At 38.0% G+C, this 19,612-nt stretch overlaps 1 long non-coding RNA gene across 1 annotated transcript; it reads right to left on the reverse strand.

Annotated features, from left to right (window-relative positions):
* Positions 1-12,936: 12,936 nt before the first annotated feature.
* Positions 12,937-13,895, reverse strand: LOC145548591 (uncharacterized). Its single transcript, XR_014084597.1, has 3 exons — positions 13,354-13,895; positions 13,216-13,283; positions 12,937-13,044 (listed from the first exon to the last, which is right to left on the reverse strand). It is a non-coding gene; the product is annotated as an uncharacterized LOC145548591 (long non-coding RNA).
* Positions 13,896-19,612: the final 5,717 nt, after the last annotated feature.

Consider the following 19,612-nt stretch of genomic DNA (forward strand, 5'->3'; position numbering starts at 1 on the left):
GAATTAGTTGGATTCAAACTGAAGCTGCAGAGAATCAACATTTTCTTCTGAACTGGTGCAGGTCGTGTTTGAACATTTGTGACATCATGAAGTCAAAACAATGAAAGACAAGTGTGTAAATATATATTAGCTTACAGAAAATATTACATAAAATATAACAGAAGTGACATTTTATTACACAGCAATGCCACATTAGGCTACAAATCAATTTTTGAGATACAGAAATGTTAGTTTCTCAGTAGCAACATCTTCTTAATAAAAGTAAATCTGCATTTTAAACAGTCATACACCTGTCATTGTGACATCAGAGTTATCCATCCACGGACTATATCTGCTTGTCCTTACAGGATTTGGGGAGGGGTTCTTATTTCCAGCAGCCATTGGGTGACAGGAAGGATTCACTCAGGACAGAACCGAGTCCATAACAACTAACACAATAAAAGCACATCACCAAATCTATGCTAAGATTATGAGCTAAAGTGATACAACTTTTTACGTACATTTGTTGCCAACTTGCATTTTTTGGCCTAAAGAATCAAAGGTAGAAGAGTATTCTTTATGAATGACACTGTTCACTTTTCCCTATGAACTGCGCCCAGATTCTGACCTACACTATCAAATACTTCACAAGTAGAAATAAGTGTCTCAATTGGCAACAGCATATGCTGTAAATAGAGGGCATAACTGAGCACAATAGCAAGGCTAAGATGACTGCAGCTAAGATCTAAATGTAGTGCAACTTTAACCTTATACTAAAATAATAAGGAAAAATGGTAAAGTCGAAGACGTACCAGTTTAATAAACCGTACTTGTGAGTAATAAACCAAGGGCAATGCACATTACCTGAGCACAGTTAACTTTCAGCATTTAGCACTTAGTGCAACCGCGCTGTCTCAGAACTGTACAAAACCACCTTTTAAACAGAATATATACATAAAAAAACAAGCAAACAAGGCTGGCAAACTGAATGCACCAACCACACTATTCAGTATCTTAAATTAGTAAAGCAGTCTGTGAGCTTTACAAGCCTTGCAGGCCTGAAGGGACTCAGTTAGCATTCGTCCTCGGAATAGCAGTTCCAAAGATGGCGGCTCCCAGAACAACCACGAGGAATGTGTTACTCACCCCACCATGGGTTGCAACATGATGACATAAATAAATAGATTTAGATCAGGCGCGATACCAGCCTCCTTTATACTCATAACAACACAGGCTGATGAAGTGATTGGAAAATAAACCTTGAATTGGTTTGGAGTTGATCAGACAAGCACTACATCAATTCAGACACAATCAACAGAAAGATAGAAAACCTTTATCTTTTAGCAGGTTGTCTTGAAATATTCTAAATAATTTCCGGAAACATACATTTTATAGAAAGTGAAATATATATTTCTTTTTTCTCAGTGTTTTGCCAGCTCCATGTTCTACCAGCAACAGAACCGTTTTCGTGATCTGGTCAGGTACAGCAGGGGAGAAATCAGGCTGATGGGCAGATTGGACCAGTTTGCAATCGCTAGGATAACACAGGTTGTATTATTGTTCAGCGGGGATGAATTTTTAAGTACATTCGAAACCATTAACGCGATAATACACAACACCAGCACTCCCAGTATGGCTGTGATGGTGTTGAAAGCTCTCTGCTTTGACTGGGTAACCCTGAGTTTTTCTCCACCACCCTCTCCTGGTCCTGGATGCATCAGAGTGCAGAGAACAGAGATGCTGCAGAAACTTATGACTATGATGGCAAAAACCATAATACAAATCACTGCTATGGTCATGTAAGTGGTTGTTGTGTCTACAAATAGGATTAAAAGTCCAAAGCACAGCATCCAGACGCAGCTGATGGTGATTTTTCTTATCCTGAACCCGCGGGCGTTCCTGGACGTCCGGTAGATGACGGGGTGAACAACAGCCAAGTACCGTTCAACACAGGTGAGGATATGGAACAGAATTTCTCCTATGTAAGTGATTGAAAAAGCACAAACTCCTAAAATCGTCATTGCCAGATTATTCCTAAACATCCCACAAAGGTAGAGCAGGCATCCTGGAGGCCAGAACAGTTCAATCAGAGACAGATTGTAGGTGAAGATGTCAGAGTGACTTGCTGTTTTAAAGGAGCGCTGCTGGCGCCATCGTTGAAAACCCAAGTAGAGGATGAAGAGGCAGAGAGGGAGGATGAGGAAGCATTTAGTTACCATCATAGCGATGGAGATGAAAATACTATTTGATTTGGAGCAGTAGTATGTAAGATTATCATCAGAGCTGGAGGTGGAGTTAACCAACATGCTGAATGATGAATGTGGACCTGAGGAGACAGAAACACAAGGAAAGAGCAAAAGTTAGACACATAGGATCATATTGACTAACGTTTACATTATATGTACTTTTCTCCAGATTGTACTTTGGGAACTAATTTACATGATCTGATTGATGTCTTTTTAATTATTACACATAATTTCTTCCATTCATTGTGTAGCAGGAAGAAGACTGCCCAAGATTCAAAACACCTAGCACCTAATCACCTTATGATGGGTGGAGAGTATAAAGGGAGACTCTCTAACCTGGTTGCTTTATGCTGGCATTTTATCACACTTTATTGGGAAGGTTGCTTTTGTAGCTTACAGGGCTAAAACTCTGACCTCAAAACTGCCTGAGGTCTCCTGCTTGGTACTGGAGTGTGGCTGCAATTTACCCTCTCCAGTGCAGTTTAACAACACAAAACGGAACATACTGGCAAGCTGATCCTCCGCTGTTGGGACGGAAAGTAGTGATGGGCAAACTAAGCCTCATGAAGCAATGAAGCTTTCCAACCCTTTGCTTTGCAAAAAGGTTCATTACTCGATGCTTCGTTCATCACTCACTAGTGACATCTGCTGGTGAAACTGTAACAGCCTCATCACTCAGTTGGATCATACTTCCAAAAATTACTAAATCCAATATTGTCAAAGTTTTTCATCAAACTCCTGTTTAGTAACAGGAGAATCAATGAAACCATATTTAATTGTCATATGTTTTAATTATTAAAATGATTTGTAGCCAATCTAATCCTGGTACATATTTAACATCAGTGGTTGTGTTGGGTTTTCTTTTATGTCATAGAGGATTTGACAATAAAGACATTTGAGGTTTTAGTGTCTTGGGAGTGCAGTGCATGTTGGGACGTTCACTTTTTCTTGGATTTCTAATTGGCTCTGATCCCTAATATTAGGCTAGATGTTGAATTTTAGTTCTGCAACAGGATTAAATCTGTTTCTGCTGTAAAAGACTGATATATATTTGCAGATCAGACTACAAATAATAGTGAAACTTTGCAGAAGGTGAGAAATTGGGAGGTGGAGGGTTAATTATTATCTAAGAAGAATTTTATTGTGAGCGATCATCTCAACATATTTCCAAATATCAGATTTTCCTCTTGCTGGCTCCATTTCAGACAATCAAGTTTATTTGTGCAGCAGATTTCAGCAACAATGCAGTTGAAAGAGATTTACATCATAAAATCACAAAAATATAGTTATAAAAAACAATCTACAATTGAGAAAAGCAGAAACAAACATTACATTTGATGAGTGCCATCATCAATACACATCAAATATGTTGGTCAATATTCATTTTATTTTGGCCACTGAAGACAAATATTCTCCTCTGATGCGAGACCAAAAGCACAACAACTCATGATGCAGCGCGGCTCATCGCGCTTTTATTTTGAAAACCGACACCCAAAATAAAGCAGTCACGTGACCCATGCAATGCGAGGCCTCGTTTGTTGTCAGTCACGTGGTTTTCAGCAAGATGACACAAGCCTCGAAGCGAGGTTTCATCAGACACTCCCCCCTTTTTACTCGGTACAAGCCTCGAAGCCTGGATTCAGATGGTCCATCTCTACAAGCTGATCCTCCCGCTGCTGGGCCGGAAAGGATTCTCTGGTTGGGGTGGAGTCATCCAGCTCTGGTAGGTGACAATGGCTTCCTCTGCCTTATACCATTTTCTACTAATCACCTATTAACCTTTGACTTAATTTCAAACATAAAGCTGCTGTAGCTCACTTTGTTTCATCTGTTTAGTTTTGTTTCATTTTCTGCTTTTCCTCAATTGTTTTTGTTTGGTTTATTTTGGACCATTCTGTTCTGTGTGGCCTCTGGCCTTTCTGCGGTTAGCAGCTTCGGGTTCTTTTAGACTACTTGATTAAAACGTTGACTTAATGACTGGATGTGTGAGGTTAGGGGTAACCTCCTTTTAGCATTTCATGTCTAAATTGTAGTCTTTGTTGTTTTTTTTTGTATTTTGCTTTGTTTAACCCCACCCTTGTCTCCAGGCTGAGAGCTGAAGGCGGTGGGGGGCCTCCAGAGGGACTGGATCTGTGTGCTGTGCGAGTGACCGGTGTTGGGATTTCTTCACGATCGAGAGTCTGTTCACAAGTGCTTGGTGTGATTTATTTGGATTCATTAATTTGTTTTAGGAACCAGTTCCCATTTGGACTGCCCTCCCCCTGCTGGTAGGCCTCAGTACTGTGCACTTCCCTTCCCATTGTGGTTCCTTGTGTTTTGTTTGTCTTTTTAAAAAACAAACAAGAAACAATAAAATGTAATTTTTTGGAATCAGTCTTGTTCTCATTGGTCATGAACCTTGGTGCCTACTGGCGAGTCCATTTCCTGGGGTGCAATTCCCAAGGTGACATTGATATCCTGGTTACACTGCTGTGAGGGGGAGAGTATCAGATCCATACCCTTGTGTTGCCACAACTGGAATTCATGAGATCATTGTTATAATTTCTACTTTAGCTTTGTTTCCATTTCACTTTTGTCTGTTGTGAGGGATTTACCCCCTCCCTAACAGGTGCTGTTTTTTGAGTACTTTACAGTATATATTCTAATTTATTTGGGTAAATGTATTGTTTGGGGAAGTAACTTGATTTATTTACTTGTTTTAATCATCTTCTCATCTCTTTGAGGTCATGTGTTGCCATGGAAGCGCGCCCATGAGAAATGCTGACAAGGACCTGGTATTTTCAATCAGCCTCATTGGGAAAATCCACTGTCTGAGAGGGAGGAGAGATGTATTTTTGATTTTGTTTGGATCCAGATTGTTTGTTTCTAGCTTTGTTTGAGTTAATTGTAACTGTAAACATTTTTTTTGAGGAATATAGTTTAGTATAAATGCTTGTTCTATGTGGAAATGTGAATGTCTCCACCCCTATAATTAGTCCTGTTACATTGCTTTGAGTTAAACCTAATGTTTTATGATGGATATAGCATCTATGAAAGTATTAATAATTTAGACATATTTACCTGAACTGTAAAACTAAAAAAGGTGACTGTTTTTCTCCTTCATGTAAAAATGTGATTCTTGAATAAATTCAACCTTTTGAATACAAAGTCATTAAACAAGAAAGCTGAAACCTAAAATGTTGAAAATAGATGAAAACACTGATAAAAAACTGAACATAGTGAAAACATGTACAGAATATATAAACTGTAAATATCTGGATAATCCAGATCAGCTTAATTTTCATCATGACTTTGTGAATCTATGGAAAGTTTGTGTTTGTATCTTGCTTCTAAATGCTCAGTTGTTCATTGTTGTCCTGATGATTTAATAGCTTATAAACTACACATCTGACAAACAGGATCTAAAAGTATTCTTATTAAAACGTACCTTCTGCTGCTGTTTGTTCTTCCTGCTGGTCTTTCTATCCAAACCCAGTGTGTGTTGCTAATCTCCAATATGCTGTGAAGCTGTGATGCTTTGACCTCAGTGCTGCTGAGGCTCCTTCCTTTATCAATGTCAGAACTGCCTATTATATTAAACATGATGGAAATGATCATAAAAAATGATGCATTTATTCAAAGTAAGCAGCTTCACACAAACTTAATGGGTTGGCTCATAATCTATCAATCTAGTTAGTAATTTGCAAATCAAATCATTTATAATTAGACCACATGTTGGTGTCCAGGTGGTGGGGATTAGTTTGGTTTCCTTTTCAGTTCTTCGCCAGTCCACTAGAGGGAGCCATTGGGTCACTCTGCTGGGGATGGCGTGCCTGCATGCTCTCAACTATCCACACCTGAGAGGAATCATCAACCTCTAGAGGAGTATATGAGCAGCAGACAGCCAACACTTCCTTGCCAGAGTGTTTGCCAGTTTTTGGTTCTCTAGCTCCTCAGTGTGTTTAGTCTAAAGATCTCTTGTGTTTTGCTATGAGTTTATTCAGGCTCTCACCGTATTCTTGTGACTCTCCTTCAGGAATCCTTTGAGGCCCTTGGGGTTGGTTTCCTCTAGTCCGCCAGTCCTGAAGAAACCCTTTTTTCTTGACTCCTCTGGTGTCTGCTCTGCAGCTCCTCTGTGGTGACATATCTGACCTCCCCACCCTCCAACACCTGGTCGATCTCCAGTTAGCCTACATCAGCTCTCTCCTCTATCTGGAACCACGTACCTCCACCCATCATCCTTCACTTGTTTTTCAAGCAAGAACAGAACTCCCGGCCATTAGTTATCTCCTTTTCCACCCCCTGTGAACCTATCTAACCCCTCTTCTCCTGTGTGCAGATGCACCTGGACTCTGACCCGCTGACCCTTCTAGCCGTGTTTCTTTGTTTGATTTTGTATTATTGCAATAGAACATCTTTTTTTTTTACATCTATCTCTCTCTGAATGTTTCTGCATGTAGGCGAAAAGCATTAGACCCATCATGACACCACACATGAAAGTTTATTTAAAATGTCAACCAGTAGATAAATGTTTAACATGAATGAGACAAGTTTGATTTAGACATTTTAAATAGTTTAATCAATGATTCAGTTCAGAGTTTAGATGAATTAGTTGGATTCACACGAAGCTGCAGAGAATCAACATTTTCTTCTGAACTGGTGCAGGTCGTGTCTGAACATTTGTGACATCATGAAGTCAAAACAATCAAAGACAAGTGTGTAAATATATATTAGCTTACAGAAAATGTTACATAAAATATAAGTGACATTTTATTACACAGCAATGCCACATTAGGCTACAAAGCAATTTCTGAGATACAGAAATGTTAGTTTCTCAGTAGCAACACCTTCTTACTAAAAAGAAACCTGCATTTTAAACAGTCACACAACAAAACTACCATTAGACATCAGAGTTATCCATCCATGGACTATATCTGCTTGTCCTTACAGGATTTGGGGAGGGGTTCTTATTTCCAGCAGCCATTAGGTGATGGGAATGATACAGTCCGGACAGGAAACCCAATCTATAACAACTAACACAATAAACACAACATGTCTGTGCAAGACATATGAGCTAAAGTGATACAACGTTTTAAGTACATTTGTTGCTAACTTGCATTTTTTTGGTATAACAATTCAAAGGTAGAAGAGTATTCTTTATGAATGACAATTCAATTTAACAAGCAGCAAATGAAAGCAACACAGACTGATGAAGTGATGGAAAAATAAACCTTGAATTGGTTTGGAGTTGATCGGACAAGCACTACATCAATTCAGACAAAAGCAAAAGAAAGAAAATCTTTATCTCTTACAAGGTTGTCTTGAAATATTCAAAATAACTTCACCTAGAAGTCGTTTTATATAAAGTCAGACATATATATCTTGTTTCTTAGTGTTTTGGCAGCTACATGTTCTACCAGCTACATGACAGTTTTCCTGATCTTTTGAGGAAGAGCAGAGGAGAAATCAGGCTGACGGGCAAATTAGACCAGTTTGCAATCATCATGATAACACATTTTACATTGTTGCTCAGCAAGGATGAATTATTCAATGCATTCGAAACAATTATCACAATAATCCAGAACACCAGCACTCCCAGTATGGCTGTGATGGTGTTGAAAGCTCTCTGCTTTGACTGGGTAACCCTGAGTTTTTCTCCACCACCCTCTCCTGGTCCTGGATGCATCAGAGTGCAGAGAACAGAGATGCTGCAGAAACTTATGACTATGATGGCAACAGCCATAATACAAATCACTGCTATGGTCATGTAAGTGGTTGTTGTGTCTACAAATATGATTAAAAATCCAAAGCACAGCATCCAGACGCAGCTGATGGTGAAATTTCTCATCCTGAACCCGCGGGCGTTCCTGGACGTCCGGTAGATGACGGGGTGAACAACAGCCAAGTACCGTTCAACACAGGTGAGGACATGGAACAGAATTTCTCCAAAATAAGTGAATGTAAAAGCACTAACTCCTATCATCGTCATTGCCAGATTTTTCCTAAACATCCCACAAAGGTAGAATATGGATCCTGGAGCCCAGAACAGTTCAATCAGAGACAGATTGTAGGTGAAGATGTCAGAGTGACTTGCTGTTTTAAAGGAGCGCTGCTGGCGCCATCGTTGAAAACCCAAGTAGAGGATGAAGAGGCAGAGAGGGAGGATGAGGAAGCATTTAGTCGCCATCAGACCGATGAAGATGAAAATACTTCTTGTCTTGGAGCAGTAATATGTAAGATTATCATCAAAGCTGGAGGTGGAGTTAACCAACATGCTGACTGATGAATGTGGACCTGAGGAGACAGAAACACAAGGAAAGAGCAAAAGTTAGACACATAGGATCATATTAACTAATTTACATGATCTGATTGATGTCTTTTTAATTATTACACATAATTTCTTCCATTCGTTGTGATTCATCAGATCATTGTTATAATTTCTGCTTTAGTTTTGTTTCTATTTTACTCTTTCTTCTGTAAAATTGTATTTCCAGATTTCTTTCTGTATCGAGAAATATTTAAGATAGAAACCATTTGGCCTTTCACAATAAATGAAACAAAGTAATCTTTCAAACAAAGCAATAAAACTATACATAAAAAACTATTTTGTTGTATCATCCATGGCAGCAATAACATCTGTCGTATTTCTGTAGATTTCTTTGAAAATGATTCTTTAACCATTTTAGTTAATTATATTTATCTACCTGAAATGGCCAGGACCAAATTATCTTGTTTTGAGTTAAACTTAATGTTTTATGATGGATATAGCATCTATGAAAGTATTAATAATTTAGACATATTTACCTGAAATGTAAAACTAAAAGACGTGACTTTTTTTCTCCATTATGTAAAAATGTGATTCTTGATTATTAAATTGAACCTTTAGAATAAAAAGTCATTAAACAAGAAATATGAAACATAAAACAATGAAAATTTTTGAAAAAAGATGAAAACACTTATAAAAAACTGAACATAGTTAAAACCTGTACAGAATATATAAACTGTAAATATCTGGATAATCCAGATCATCTTAATTTTCATCATGACTTTGTGAATCTATGGAAAGTTTGTGTTTGTATCTTGCTTCTAAATGCTCAGTTGTTCATTGTCCTCCTGATTTAATAGCTTATAAACTCCATATCTGACAAACAGGATCTAAAAGTATTCTTATTAAAACGTACCTTCTGCTGCTGTTTGTTCTTCCTGCTGGTCTTTCTATCCAAACCCAGTGTGTGTTGCTAATCTCCAATATGCTGTGAAGCTGTGATGCTTTGACCTTAGTGCTGCTGAGGCTCCTTCCTTTATCAATGTCAGAACTGCCTATTATATTAAACATGATGGAAATGATCATAAAAATGATGCATTTATTCAAAGTAAGCAGCTTCACACAAACTTAATGGGTTGGTTCATAATCTATCAATCTAGTTAGAAATTTGCAAAGTGAATCATTTATAATTAGACCACACATGAAAGTTTATTTTAAAATGTCAACCAGTAGATAAATGTTTAACATGAATGAGACAAGTTTGATTTACACATTTTAAATAGTTTAATCAATGATTCAGTTCAGAGTTTAGATGAATTAGTTGGATTCAAACTGAAGCTGCAGAGAATCAACATTTTCTTCTGAACTGGTGCAGGTCGTGTTTGAACATTTGTGACATCATGAAGTGAAAACAATGAAAGACAAGTGTGTATATACAGTATATATTAGCTTACAGAAAATATTACATAAAATATAAGTGACATTTTATTACACAGCAATGCCACATTAGGCTACAAAGCAATTTTTGAGATACAGAAATGTTAGTTTCTCAGTAGCAACACCTTCTTACTCAAAGGAAATCTGCATTTAAAACAGTCATACAGCAAATCTACCGTTGTGACATCAGAGTTATCCATCCATGGGCTATATCTGCTTGTCCTTACAGGATTTGGGGAGGGATTAGTATTTCCAGCAGCCATTGGGTGACAGGAAGAGTACAGGAAACCCAGTCCATAACTACTAACACATCACCAAATCTAGGCACATGAGCTAGAAAAAAATTATTCAAAGGTAGAAATGTCTTTTTTTTTTATAATAGTGTTAAGAACAATACATCTTCCCGAGATTCGCATGTGAAGGACTAAACCAGCACAAAAAGAGTCAGTGAGGTGAAATTTAATGAACACGAAGATTTATTTTTGGATCAATTTTCAGAACATCTGACAGCAAAACGCCCGAAGTGATCGGAGATTTTACCCCCAACAGTTTTTATCCAGAGAATACCCCTGGATAAAAACCATCACACCATGACCTTTAACCTGGACTCTGTTCAGCTCTTCTGCAGGAGCAAAGTCTGTTTTCTTGAGCCGACGCACAAAATACCGTCTGCATGGAGGAACAGAAATCCCTGTCCTCACACTGTTCTTCAGCAAAATTACTATAAAACTTTTGATCAATATATTAATTGCTTAAAAGGTTAAATGTCAAAATGAAAAATCCGAATCTTTCCACAAATAATAATTCATAACAATAGACAAGCACTACCTAAATTAAGAAAAAGAAAACTTTAATCTCTTTGAAGGTTGTGCTCCAAATTAATTTCATATAGACGTCAATCTTATATAAAGTAATTAATATCTTTCTTGTTTCTTAGTGTTTGGCAGCTACATGTTCTACCAGCAACATGACGGCTGCAGTGATCTGTTGAGGTACAGCAGAGGAGCCATCAGGCTCATGGGCAGATTAAACCAGTTTGCAATCGCCATGATAACACAGGTTGCATCTTTGCTCAGCAGGGATGAATTTCTCACTGCATTTGAAACAATTATCCCAACAATCCACAACACCAGCACTCCCAGTATGGCTGTGATGGTGTTGAAAGCTCTCTGCTTTGACTGGGTAACCCTGAGTTTTTCTCCACCACCCTCTCCTGGTCCTGGATGCATCAGAGTGCAGAGAACAGAGATGCTGCAGAAACTTATGACTATGATGGCAACAGCCAGAAGAGATATCACTGCTGAGGTTTTGTAAGTGCCTTTTATGTCTATAAATACGATTAAAAATCCAAAGCACAGCATCCAGACGCAGCTGATGGTGATTTTTCTTATCCTGAACCCGCGGGCGTTCCTGGACGTCCGGTAGATGACGGGGTGAACAACAGCCAAGTACCGTTCAACACAGGTGAGGACATGAAACAGAATTTCTCCAGTGAAACTTAATGAAAAACCACAAATACCTAAAATCAACATTGCCAGATTATTCCTAAACATCCCACAAAGGTAGAGCAGGCATCCTGGAGGCCAGAACAGTTCAATCAGAGACAGATTGTAGGTGAAGATGTCAGAGTGACTTGCTGTTTTAAAGGAGCGCTGCTGGCGCCATCGTTGAAAACCCAAGTAGAGGATGAAAAGGCAGAGAGGGAGGATGAGGAAGCATTTAGTTACCATCATAGCGATGGAGATGAAAATAGTACTTAAAGTGGAGCAATAGAGTGTAAGACTATCATTAATGCTGGAGGTGGAGTTAACCAACATGCTGACTGATGAATGTGGACCTGAGGAGACAGAAACACAAGGAAAGAGCAAAAGTTAGGCACAAATATTTCATATATTATGAAATTTTTCTTAAGATTTTAGTGTGGGAACTAATTGATGTGATCTGGTTAGTGCCTTCCTTTTATCACACATTCATCAGATTCTCAATATAATTTCTAATTTAACTTGTTTTCCTTTGACCGTTTTGTTTGTACTTTTCCCCAGTTTATACGATGTAGAGGAACGTTTCAGACACAGAGCTGTGAAAAACTATTCGCCCCTTCCCAAACTTCTAGATGAGCACAGTAATTGAAAAAAGCAATTTTCAAATGATAAATCATTAAGTGAAAAAACAATCCAACCATAGTTGAGTAAATAAATAATAACCACAGCAGCAGAAACGTCTTTTTGTGGAGGAATGTTGGCCAACTGGCAGCTTCTGGTTGAAACCAGAACAAATCTCTAAAGTCGTCACATTTCCTAAACTGCTTGACTCCATAATGTCTTTCTGACTGAGTTCACTTTCTAAGCAGTTCTTGTATGAACTGATTCCTTAAATATTTAGTCGATCAGGATCCTCTCCACGCTGACCTCTCACGTCTTTCAATCTACATTTTTTAAGCTGCATGATATTTGACCTTGGAAAATAAAACTGTTGTTACTGAAGTGAAACCGAAGTTACCCAATGAAAGTCGGCCATATTGAGTGATTACATTGTTGTCTTTGCATTCAAAGCATTTGCTGCCCACCAAAGACAAAATATCTGTTTCATTGAAGCATTCATTAATTAAAAAGATTCTTATGCTTTTACCTGAACAGTGAAACTTAAAGGACTGCTGTCAGTTATAGATTATAAAAATAATCAAATCTGTAATAAAAAAAACTAAACCTCATTTTAAAAGTACAACACCAAAGTTTTTGCCATCTATGCTATCGGTATGAAAAGCCTTCAGTGCCAAAATGTGCTTAATTTTAATCAGGAAGTTTAAGTTTCTTTACAAGTATTTCATACTTAAAGATTTTTTATAGTTTGCATGTTTATCTTACTTATAAATTCAATTTTTTTTTACATATCTTAACAACTTAAGCTCAATAATTTAAAAGCCATTTAGTCTAATTAAAAAGGAATCAATGGCAAAACTAAGAACATCTAGCAAGAAAATAAAGAAAATTACAACTTAAATTTCAAAAAGTATTTTCATGAAACAAACTTACCTTGTTCCTGATTAAATGTTTTGTCTATTGGTCTCTTTCCCATTCATCCAAACTCAGTGTCTGTCCCTGTATCCAATGTGCTGCGGTGATTTTGACCTTAGTGTTTCTGCGATGACCATAAAAATGATGCATTTATTCAAAGCGTGCAGCTTTAAACAAACGTGCGCATAATGGGTTGAGTATTTTCATAATCTTTCTAGTTAATAATTTGCAAAGTTTAACGTTTAAGTAAATTAACCAGAACCCAACATGCAACCAAGACAAGGGAAGTGATTACCAAAGTTTTATCAGAAACCATGCGATGGCGTTGAAGGCGTCCAGCTTGGTGTGGTTGCACTGGCAGGTCTGGATCACAAAAACAGAGATGAGCGTCGTGACCGGATGAAAACCAAGGAAAAAGCAGCAAAAGATTTACCAGGAATGGGGAAGGAAGTCTGCAGGGGTCAAACATCTGGTGATGGGCAGGTGAGGCCTGACTGGGTGTGTGGCACATTTCCCAAACTGTGTCAACATCGTGTTGAAACAGTGACATCTGGTGGATTTAGAAAGTCACTGCAGGCAATTTCAATAAAGACGGGAGTGTTAACAGGTTCATCCTTTATGTAGGACACGTTGATGCCTCATTATTATGGAAGAGATCTGGTTACAGTAAGACAAAACTTGGCAGCAAATCCTACATTTTTCACCTTCAATATAAATAAAAGTTCATCCATGTAAACTAACTCAAATATCCCAAGGAAAGGAATTTGAATAATCCGAAAGAAAAATGATCAAAAGTGGAAATGAGAACGGAATAATTATTTTGCGTTATTAGATCAAAATGATCCCACATGGGAGAAAACTTCCTCTTCCTCTGTTGATTCATACCGGTAGTTAAATAAACGAGCCAAAAACCAACGCAAAGCAAAGACCACAAAGTTTCTCAATCCAACAAAACCCACAAACGTGTCGACACAGTTTCTCCCTCATCAATACAATTTGGCGCGTTAACATCCAAACAACACGGGAACTGCATCGGTCACGTGGTTCTCCTTAAAGTGATACGAACACTGACACGGGGTTTCATCTTGCTTGCTCTGCGCATGTGCCGAGGTTTCTGCGTCGTCTGGCCCATCACTACAAACATCCACCAAGGTTTCGTAGTGGAGAATAAGTACAGGGTCAGGCACTGGAGGGTCTCAGGCAGGGAAAGTCCAAAACAGAGCAGCTTTTAAACAGTTTAATAAATAGTTTGGCTCAGAAGATAAAACAAAAGAAAGACATTTTTTTAATTTAGTGTTGGGTTGAACTGGTGTGTGAACATTTGTGACATTTAGTTGATTTATTCAGTTTATTTACTCAACATAATTTAAATGAGATCATTACTGCAGTCAAAACAATGTGGACAAGTTCACATTCATTTATTAGCTTTCAGAAACGGTTACACAAAATATAACAGAGTGACATTTTATTACACAGTAATGCCAGATTAGGCTAGCAAGCAATTTCTGAGATACATTTAACAACATCTTCTTTAAAAACAGGAAAACTGCTTTTATTCCAGTGGGTTTAAAACAGTCATATTAACATTTAGATCCATCGACTATACCTGCTTGTCCTTGCAGGGTTTGGGGTCCAACAGCTACTAGATAACAAGAAGAATAGACCCCAGACAGAACCGCAGTCCATAACAACTAACACCAAAACACACATCACCAAATCTATAGTAGTGAGCTAAAGTGGTACACTTGTTAAGTACGTTTGTTTATAACTTAAAAAAGCAACACAGACTGATGAAGTGATGGTAAAATAAACCTTGAATTGGTTTAGAGTTGATCAGCCAAGCACTACATAAATTCAGACACAATCAACAGAAAGATAGAAAACCTTTATCTTTTAGAAGGTTTTCTTGAAATATTCAAAATAATTTCACGTAGAAGTCGATTTTATATAAAGTCATACATATATTTCTTGTTTCTTAGTGTTTTGGCTGCTGCATGTTCTACCAGCAACATGACAGTTTTCCTGATCTGTTGAGGAAGAGCACAGGAGAAATCAGACTGATGGGCAGATTGGACCAATCTACACACGCCAGGATAACACAGGTTGCATCTCTGCTCAGCAGGGATGACTTTCTCACTGCATTTGAAACAAGAACACCAATCATCCAGAACACCAGCACTCCCAGTGTGGCTGTGATGGTGTTGAAAGCTCTCTGCTTTGACTGGGTAACCCTGAGTTTTTCTCCACCACCCCCTCCTGGTCCTGGATGCATCAGAGTGCAGAGAACAGAGATGCTGCAGAAACTTATGACTATGATGGCAAAAACCATAATGCATATTATTCCTGAGGTCATGTAACCACCTGACACATCAGCATATAGGATTAAAAGTCCAAAGCACAGCATCCAGACGCAGCTGATGGTGATTTTTCTTATCCTGAACCCGCGGGCGTTCCTGGACGTCCGGTAGATGACGGGGTGAACAACAGCCAAGTACCGTTCAACACAGGTGAGGACATGGAACAGAATTCCTCCAAAATAAGTGAATGTAAAAGCACTAAATCCTATCATCGTCATTGCCAGATTATTCATGTGCATCCCACAAAGGTAGAATATGAATCCTGGAGCCCAGAACAGTTCAATCAGAGACAGATTGTAGGTGAAGATGTCAGAGTGACTTGCTGTTTTAAAGGAGCGCTGCTGGCGCCATCGTTGAAAACCCAAGTAGAGGATGAAGAGGCAGAGAGGGAGGATGAGGAAGCATTTAGTTGCCATCAGAGCGAAGAAGATGAAAATACTACTTGTATCAGAGCAGTAATATGTAAGATTATCATCAGAGCTGGAGGTGGAGTTAACCAACATGCTGACTGATGAATGTGGACCTGAGGAGACAGAAACACAAGCAAAGAGCAAAAGTTAGACACATAGGATCATATTAACTAATTTACATGATCTGATTGATGTCTTTTTAATTATTACACATAATTTATTCCATTCGTTGGGATTCATCAGATCATTGTTATAATTTCTACTTATCTTTGTTTCCATTTCAGAAAGGAGCAAAAGTTAAACACATAGGATCAAATTAACTAATATATACATTATATGTAATTTTCTCAAGATTGTACTTTGGTAAATAATTTCGGGATTTGTTGTTTGCTGCTGATCATAAGTATTTTGTGGCTAAAACAAACATTATTTTTTACATCAACTTCTAAGTTATGAGAAACTTCTGTTAAAATCATTTGAAGGCTCAGAATCAGTCCAGTATCGGTACCGGTCCACATTCCAGTGGAGGAAGACTCACCTGGCGTAAATTAAACTTTTTAGCTATTAGAGTTACGCTTAAGAGAAATTAATTTAATCACAGAATGTCATGAATATGTGTGTAGGGCTGCACCAATTGTAGTTTTCTGGCCGATCCCTGGTTACCGATCTTTAAAAAGCCTGACCTGCTGATTTTGATTTTCTCTAATATATTTTTTGTCTGAAATGTCATTAAATATAACAAGAAAATCACTGAGTTGGCAACAATGGGGTGAATATTGTTAACTGTAAAGGTTCAAACCTGACCTGGTGGGTCTGTCAGTCAAACCTCTCACTGCAGAGCAGAAGAGGACAGAGGATGATTTATAAACCTTTGCTGATGAAGATTAGATCAGGAGATAAGATGGGCTTCATGTGTAAGTATCAGGAGATCACAATCCCCCAAAATTAAGGAAATCAGTCCCAGAAATCAACTGGTGGATAAATCAGATGGCCAATAAATGTATCCTATATTATACATGTATATGATGTAAACAGCCAGAGATGCAATATGTTAATAGCAGCTGTGTGAATGACCTAATGATTGGACTGTTGATTGCAGCCAGTCCACATTGTTAGCAGACCTAGAGGGCCCCAAAACCACATTAGGGCCCCATGGAGGTCTGGGTCGGCCCTGAGTTTGTGTTTCTATGTTGCTTCTAAATGCTCAGTTGTTCCTTATCCTCCTGATTTAATAGCTTATAAACTACATATCTGACAAACAGGATCATCCAGAATGAAGCAAACTTTAAATCTGGAGGCTGATGACTCTGAACAACTGAAGCTCAATTATCTCAAAATAAAAAGGCTCAACTTCAATTTGATTCAATTAAACAGGAAGCTACAACATCTAACAGAAATAAATCAGGTTACATCTTATTTTCTAAAAGTATTCTTATTAAAACGTACCTTCTGCTGCTGTTTGTTCTTCCTGCTGGTCTTTCTATCCAAACCCAGTGTGTGTTGCTAATCTCCAATATGCTGTGAAGCTGTGATGCTTTGACCTCAGTGCTGCTGAGGCTCCTTCCTTTATCAATGTCAGAACTGCCTATTATATTAAACATGATGGAAATGATCATAAAAATGATGCATTTATTCAAAGTAAGCAGCTTCACACAAACTTAATGGGTTGGTTCATAATCTATCAATCTATAGAAATTTGCAAAGTGAATCATTTATAATTAGACCACACATGAAAGTTTATTTTAAAATGTCAACCAGTAGATAAATGTTTAACATGAATGAGACAAGTTTGATTTACACATTTTAAATAGTTTAATCAATGATTCAGTTCAGAGTTTAGATGAATTAGTTGGATTCAAACTGAAGCTGCAGAGAATCAACATTTTCTTCTGAACTGGTGCAGGTCGTGTTTGAACATTTGTGACATCATGAAGTCAAAACAATGAAAGACAAGTGTGTAAATATATATTAGCTTACAGAAAATGCTACATATAACAGAAGTGACATTTTATTACACAGCAATGCCACATTAGGCTACAAAGCAATTTTTGAGATACAGAAATGTTAGTTTCTCAGTAGCAACACCTTCTTAATAAAAGGAAATCTGCATTTAAAACAGTCATACAACAAATCTACCGTTGCGACATCAGAGTTATCCATCCATGGACTATATCTGCTTGTCCTTACAGGATTTGGGGAGGGGTTCTTATTTCCAGCAGCCATTAGGTGACAGGAATGATACACTCCAGACAGGAAACCCAATCTATAACAACTAACACAAAAACACAACAAATCTGTGCAAGAAATATGAGCTAAATTGATACAAATTTTAAAGTACATTTGTTGCTAACTTGCATTTTTTGGCCTAAAAATTCAAAGGTAGAAGAATTGTAATTCTTTATGAATGACAATCCAATTTAACAAGCAGCAAATGAAAGCAACACAGACTGAAGAAGTGATGGAAAAATAAACCTTGAATTGGTTTGGAGTTGATCGGACAAGCACTACATCGATTCAGATAAAAGCAATAAAAAGAAAAACTTTATCTCTTACAAGGTTGTCTTGAAATATTAAAAAAATATAGTTAAAGATGATTACAACCTTCTATTTCTTGTTTCAGTGTTTTGGCAGCTACATGCTCTACCAGCAACATGACAGTTTTCCTGACCTGTTGAGGTGGAGCAGAGGAGCCATCAGGCTGACGGGCAGATTAAAGAAACTTGCAGTTGCCTGGAAAGCACAGCTTGCTTTGATAGTGAACAGGGATGAATTACTCAGGCCAATGGAAACGAGAACACCAATCATCCAGAACACCAGCACTCCCAGTATGGCTGTGATGGTGTTAAAAGCTCTCTGCTTTGACTGGGTAACCCTGAGTTTTTCTCCACCACCCTCTCCTGGTCCTGGATGCATCAGAGTGCAGAGAACAGAGATGCTGCAGAAACTTATGACTATGATGGCAACAGCCATAATAAATATCACTGCTATGGTTATGTAAAGGCCTTTTATGTCTATAGATAGGATTAAAATTCCAAAGCACAGCATCCAGACGCAGCTGATGGTGATTTTTCTTATCCTGAACCCGCGGGCGTTCCTGGACGTCCGGTAGATGACGGGGTGAACAACAGCCAAGTACCGTTCAACACAGGTGAGGACATGAAACAGAATTTCTCCGGTGTAAATAATTGTAAAAGCACGAATTCCTATAAACATCAATGCCAGATTTTTCCTAAACAACCCACAAAGGTAGATCAGGCATCCTGGAGCCCAGAACAGTTCAATCAGAGACAGATTGTAGGTGAAGATGTCAGAGTGACTTGCTGTTTTAAAGGAGCGCTGCTGGCGCCATCTTTGAAAACCCAAGTAGAGGATGAAGAGGCAGAGAGGGAGGATGAGGAAGCATTTAGTTCCCATCATAGCCATGGAGATGAAAATAGCACTTGTATCAGAGCAGTAGTTTGTAAGATTATCATCAGAGCTGGAGGTGGAGTTAACCAACATGCTGACTGATGAATGTGGACCTGAGGAGACAGAAACACAAGGAAAGAGCAAAAGTTAGACACATAGGATCATATTAACTAATATGTACATTATATGTACTTTTCTTAAGATTGTACTTTGAGAATTAACTGACAGGATCTGATTAATGTCTTCCTACTTGTTACACCTTTTTTCTCCATTTATCTGTCAGGTTGTTCATTCTTTGTGATTTATCAAATTCTCAATATAATTTCCACTTTTCCTTTGACTCTGTTCATTTCCCCTGTAAACACGTATTGAGGATTGTTTCAGATGCAGAGCTGTGAAAAAGTATTTGACCTTTTACTTTTTCAATCTACATTTTTTAAGCTTCCTGTTATCTTCTCTGTGGCTATGAAAAACAAAACTCTTGTTGAAGTTTGAGTCTTGAGACTTGAAGTCACCC

Source organism: Poecilia reticulata, chromosome 18 (assembly GCF_904066995.2).
Source record: "Poecilia reticulata chromosome 18, P_reticulata-male-v2, whole genome shotgun sequence".
Taxonomy (NCBI): Eukaryota; Metazoa; Chordata; class Actinopteri; order Cyprinodontiformes; family Poeciliidae; genus Poecilia; species Poecilia reticulata.